This window comes from Lissotriton helveticus, chromosome 5_1, assembly GCF_964261635.1.
Source record: "Lissotriton helveticus chromosome 5_1, aLisHel1.1, whole genome shotgun sequence".
NCBI lineage: Eukaryota > Metazoa > Chordata > Amphibia > Caudata > Salamandridae > Lissotriton > Lissotriton helveticus.
The window spans coordinates 1,194,451,921-1,194,458,457 of NC_136065.1; the positions used below are offsets into that span (position 1 = coordinate 1,194,451,921).

The window sequence follows — 6,537 nt, forward strand, 5'->3', positions numbered from 1 at the left end:
GACTTCCTTTTCCTAAATGTGCCTTCCTCTTGGGAGCCAAAGAGGTACAACCTGAAAAGAGAAGTCATATGATCTTTAGCTGCATTGGATGGAGTAACATGAGACACAGTCAAGAGGTCCATCGCACAGAATGGATAAGGAAGTGGTCTAATGAGGACTGAAATGTAGAGCCTCCTGCTGTGACAATACTATTTGATGTAAAGCAGATGTTTATCTCTTTAAGATTCAATTCTTCATCTCTTTCGCAGTAAACCCAAAGTCATAGTGCTACTATTTAGCTGCAGTTACCTCTAAGGGAACCCAAGGTTAGGTTTTGTTTCAGTGATTAAAGATTAGATTCCACAGCTCTGTATTATTTCTCTAGATGTTTTTTCTCAGGTCTAGTTAAGAGGGAACTTAGATACGGATCCAAGGTTTTCTCTAGGAGACGAAAAACTAGAGAAATGATGGGTTTACCTTTTTTCATCTTTGAAACATGTCAAAGACAACTGAAGTTAGAACTTATTGGGCAAATGCTTTAATATTACATTTCATTACACCTCTGCTGGAAATGTTTTTGACAGTTACTAATTCTTCCATGGAGATACCCAAGATAGACTGAAGAGTGCAAATGAAGGCAAAATATTTTATACGTCCGAAGATGAATGAGAATCTTTGTTGTGCTGCATTGTGTAGGGGATGTAAGCAGAATAATTTCTCTCAGTCAATCTGTTATAGTTTTTGGGCGAAAGTATCCCTCTGGGTCCTCCCAAAGTTATTTTTCTTGTAATGATGTTGACGTTTTCTAGGACACTCCTCCATAAAATCTGTTGGGCTGTCAGGAGTCTAGTCATTTCTTGAAGACCTACGTGACAAGGGAGAGAAGAGACAGAGGGTTAGACTAGATACGGTGATGGAAGGAAGTGCAGTCTTAGAAGTGGACGCTCCATAGACAGGCACACGGGAATTATCATGTGATAACATCCTCAAGGTGTCACAAATTCAGACGTACCTGTATTGTAGGGACGCCAGAGTATTTTCTAACTAGCCCTACCAGAACCCACTGCCAAAAGGAACTCACTGTTGGCATGATGGAGTCCCAAGGGGGGTAAGATGAATTGGAAGAGAAAAGAGACAGCTGGTTTAGAGGTCTGTCTCACTGGAGTTATGATTTTCTAGCTTCTCTCTTTAATGAAAATCTAAAATAAAAGAACATAATGTTACTGAAGCTTATGATTGCAACTGGCAAAATTCTCACACTTGGAAAATTGCTATACCTGTGGATCTACATCTTTTTCTTAGCTATCTCTTCTGTACTGTATTCATCTAATATGGCAATCTGCAAAATAAACATACGCTTGTAATGTTCGAACATATTTGAAAACACTTATATTGTCAATACTTGTGTTCACACCCACCTCTATGCCAAGGATACTTGCGAGAAAAACATAATTTGGAACACAAAATCTGTAAAACGATTAATTCTCTCCTCACACCTCAGCTGTCAGGAGTCAGCTCAGAGCATTTCAAAATGTATCTCCAAAAGACTAAGATCATTTAGTTTCCTTCCAAATGCCATTAATTATTGTATGCAATCATTTCACAAATTAAACAATGTTCATCTGAAAGTTGTCATTCCCCAGATGTTGAGATTGATACTGTTTCGTACCTAACAAAGCTAAACTCAAAACAAAACAATGTTCATAGAACAAATAAGTATTTGCCGTTCCTTATCAAACTTAATTACATAGAATGAAGCTGGGCCTAATTAAATCAGAAATTTTTGGTTTAAATGGCTAGGTTCCCAAATGTAACTTCCTGCCAAAAAGAATTCAAAACAATCCAACCATGCGTTTTGGGGTCAAAGTTACAAACCAAGATAAAATTAACTATATCTTCTACTTGACACTTTCTTAACAGCATACAGAGATGGCAGTCAGAGGAAAAACATTAACTGGCTTGGGGAGCAAGCATATATAACTGTCAAACAAACTACTTTCTCCAACATCTCGTGAGATAAAACGGACTTCCTGAAAAATTTGTCTGTGTCTTGACTCATCACTTCGTAAACTTTTGGGTGCCATGTTGAAGTATAATCCTACACCGTCTTATTAGGGAAATCAACTTTAATTTTGTCAAATGTCACAGCAACACAGTTATTTTTACATAGACAACGTATTAACCATTTAATGTGGTTATTTCCTGTGAAACGAACAAGTTGCATCTTTATTCACGATACTGACACAATGGAACAATCAGCAGATTTAGGAGCTGGTGATAAGGTACTGATTCTTTTTCAAGACATACAGCTACTTAACACAGAAGAATAGGATCTCGATATTGGAACAAATACAGGATGTATCACAAAAAAGAAAGTAATTCCTGAACCGCTATACTCCAAGCTATAGATACGATGCAGTCCAGTGCCTCAACTTTGACCAGGAATTACAGCTTATACAAGATTTAGAGAGCACAGCCTTGTGGAGAGATCTGGTGCTTTCTGAGGTGAAGTCTGCCCCTCTTGGTGAGTTGCAATCAGTAGGACTGCCTTCTAGACATTGGTGGAATGCTACTTTTCTCGCACTGATGAGAATCCGCTCTTTAACCTTGAACCTCATCTATAATATCGTCAACAAATAAGTAAATAAATAAATAAGTGATCGGAGGTATGCTTAAATTAATCTCAACCACAGGTATTTACTCAGGGCTGCATCCCAGTCCATCAATTTTGTGGCCACAATGCCACCGCAGATTGGACCCAGCCATATGCAAATCAGCCATGATCTTGCTCCAACAATAACAGCCCCACCAGAACTGCCAAGCCAGGTCCTCTATGAACCAGAACACAAGCAACCCAAAATTAGTTTTGTCCTAGTTGGGGCACTTTCAGTCAGATGCATTTTGGTTCCGGTGCCAAAGTGAGCACAGTACCACGCATAGGCATACCCATGATACTCTGGGCATCACATTGAAGTAAACAAAGTGATGGGAGGGATGCTTGAATTAACATCAATCACTGGTAATTACTTGGGCCGCATTTTAGTCCGTCATCTGTTTGCCCACAATGCCACCTCAGATGAGTCCCAGACATATGAAAATCAGCACTTATCCTGTACCAATAGGAACAGTCCAGCCCAAACTGTTAAGTCAGCTCCTCTCTAAACCAGAACACATGCAAACCAAGAGTGGTTTCACTCTTCAGTTGGGTAAAGCATTGCTCCTGTGGCAAAGTGAGCATGGGACCCAGGTGAGGCATACGATTTGCACTTAAGGTGTCGCACTGATGTTAACAAAAATATGTTGGGATGGATGCTTCAGTTAATCTTGTCCACTGGTAATTACTCGGGCCACATTCTAGTGCATCCTTGTTTTGCACACGTCATCTCAGATTAGACCCAACGATATGCAAATCTGTATCTATTGATCTTGGTTCAATAGGTACAGTCCAGCCTGAACTGCCAAGCCAGGTCCTCTCTGAATCGCAACACATGCAACACAAGATAGATTCGGCCATATTTGAGGCTCTTTGTCAGTTGCAGGTTAGTTGCAGTAGGAAAATGAGAATGGTCCCACATCTGGTTATTCCAGTTGTACTGAAGTAAACAAAAAAAAGTGATGGGAAGGCTGCTTGAAAATCTCAGTCACTGTTCATCACTCATTGCCGCATCACAGTTAATTGTTTCTTTTGCTCACAATGCCACCTCAGATTAGGCTCAGCCATATGCAAATCAGCCTTGATTCTGCTTCAATAGGAACAGTAGGGCCTAAACTACCAAGCGAGGTACTCTCTGAACCCAGAACACAACCCAAGACCAATATCTCCCTAGATGGACTCTTCAGCCGGTGCAGCTTGGTTCTAGTGGCAAAGTTAGCATGCGATCCAGGTCTCGAAATACTAGACTCACTTAGGGCATTGCACTGAAATAAACAAAAAGTGGGGAAAAACAGTTACATTAATCTCAGCCACTGGGGATTACTCGGTTCCACATCACAGTTCATTGTTTTTGCTTTGCCCACAATGCCACCTCAAATTAGATCCCCAATAAGGTCCAGTAAGTGGAAGCAGTCTGTGGCTGCTTGTGTTTCCATCTGGAGGGGACCTGGCCTGGCAGTTTGGGCTGGACTGTGGCTGGTGGAGCAGGACCGATTTGCATAACGAAGGGACCAGTGGGTGTAAAAACAATGGTCTAGAATGAGACCCTGAATGATTGCCTGTGGCTGAGACTAATCCAAGCATCCCTTACATAATCTTATTGTTGTCTACTGCATCATTTAACAAATGGCACATACCTTAATAGTGGGAGGAGGAAAGATAGGCCATTCAGACATACTGGTCATAGGTCTTCATATTCTTCCTGCCACTAGCGGGGCACCCAAGGAAAACTTTAGCCATACTAAGAAAAAGAATGATGGTAGAAAATCCCCCTCCCCCGACATAAAAATGAAAATGAAACACACACTGCCTCCAGGAAAAAAAAGAGTGAAAAGGCACCTTGCAGACCTATATGAATGTTGAATGTCTCCTCGTCTTGGTCTCCTGTAACTGACTGAATGAACAAAAAAATACAAAATTGCCTCTCTTACGAATGTTTCTTTGTCAAAGTTGCTTTCAATTTGAAACCAAGATTACTTTAAAAACGTTGTTCCTAGATCACACACATACCCAGGGGTATCTTCTTTTTTGCTGTATATGAAGGAGGATGCCGGTTCTAGGACAGGGTTTCAAGGCAGGCACCCTTCCACAGCAACACTGAGTGAAATCCAGCCAGAAGGTAAGTTTGAAAATGATTTAAAAAAGGCAATACGATGGTCAGTACAAAAAAAGAATTTAGAAATGAATGCTTGGGAATTATAGTAAGAATGGAATTCCACAAAAAAATGTAAGAATGGAAGGAAAACCGTAAACGTTGAAACTCCTTCCTCTGCTATCACTTTTCATTTGATTGAAAATATGAATTTGCAATAATTAATATGCTGATAAGTGGGACAACAAAATACTGCTGTAAGCAATTTCATACTACTTATGGTTTATTGAGAAGAATCTCCTTCCCCTCATGAGCTCTAAATGTGTGCTTCACATGATGGCGTGATGGACCGTAGGCTGCGTTTTGCATTTTCTGCACCATATTCTTGTAAAGCACCTACAATTTATGTCAGTATACTGGGTTCATTTGTGCATTTGAGTGAGTCCTACCCCCACAACAAAATCAATGAAGTGACTCAGGGACAAATTTCAAGATAGCTGGCAGATTTTGTACAGAGGCCTGTTATGTGAAGTACCTATGACCACACATTGTTTAGTTCAGTGGGGACGCACAGAACAAACACCATTGCTGGTTCAATAGTCGACAAATCCCTCACTAGACCATATCTCCTTGCAATGCAAAAAAGTACCGTATGTGAAAGTGAAAGCATTGGGAAAAGATCATGTTACAACAGGAAATAGATATGTCACCTACTGATCTGGCTCTAGGAAAACTACCACTAGCCCATCACCATCACTGTTGCCAATTTTATTCACCTTACCTTATTAAGAAATCTCTTGCTCATGGGACAACGGGACACATTTTCCAGATGAACAAAATGTCTTGATTAAACATTGAGTTTTGCTCACATCTTAAGTAGAAGGAAAAAGCAATAGAGCAGAAGAGTATTGAACATAAGTCCCTATGATAATACTAAACATATTGAAGATTTAACACTGATCTGAATAAAAGCGAGATTGCTAAATCAATTAGGGATAGGGATTGAACCACTGACATTCAAGTAGCAGGAAATAGTTTTGACTTAAACATTGGGTTTCAAAATTAACCACTTCCGTGCGACCGCGTTTCCCCCTCCGGTGCTGGGCCGTAATAGAAAAGGGCGTGGTCATGACGGAACGGTTCCGTCATGAGCACAGCTCAACCGTAGCTCATGACGGAACCGTTCTGTCATGAGCATGGAAGGGGTTAAGTGAACACTTAGTAAATTCAAGGAGCCACAAAAGGAAAAAATGTCTGCAACTACAGGAATTTACACCAGTATATGAAAATCAAGTTGTGGGACAAGGAATTCTATTTCTCATTTTTTGCATATGGCACAACACAAAATGTCCGAAGACCGGTTTAAAAAAAATATTCATGGATCAATGTTCGAGTTCATAAAGAGAAAACACAAAGACCCAGGAACACGATGAGTAACAAAAAGGGTTCTAGGCATCAACAAACCAAATAAGCGCACAGCTTGTGAATTGACTGTTAAAGAGACCAGCCAGATGTACAACATACTTAAAGCTTAAGTAGAGCAGCCACAAAGGAATCTGTTCTTTCTTATGCACAGTATGGGACAGAACAAAAGTTGTACCATGAAGAATGTTTAGAACTTGTGTGTAAAACTATTTTGCTAGGTCACACTTGAAGTTGTTTCATGTTTTACTGAGGGAGAGGAGTTTCTTATTTTAGCTTGGTAACAATGGTAGCCTTGTGACCTCTTTCAGGATCTGGTGTGCAGTGATGAGAACTGCATTGTCAAAGAAATATTTAGGGATGCTTAAATGAAACTTCGAATTGGTTGTTC

The 6,537-nt window shown here is 40.2% G+C and overlaps 1 long non-coding RNA gene across 1 annotated transcript; it reads right to left on the reverse strand.

Annotated features, from left to right (window-relative positions):
* Positions 1-207: 207 nt before the first annotated feature.
* On the reverse strand, positions 208-5,784 carry LOC144755211 (uncharacterized). The gene is made up of 3 exons (XR_013594854.1): positions 1,257-5,784; positions 1,061-1,178; positions 208-844 (listed from the first exon to the last, which is right to left on the reverse strand). It is a non-coding gene; the product is annotated as an uncharacterized LOC144755211 (long non-coding RNA).
* Positions 5,785-6,537: the final 753 nt, after the last annotated feature.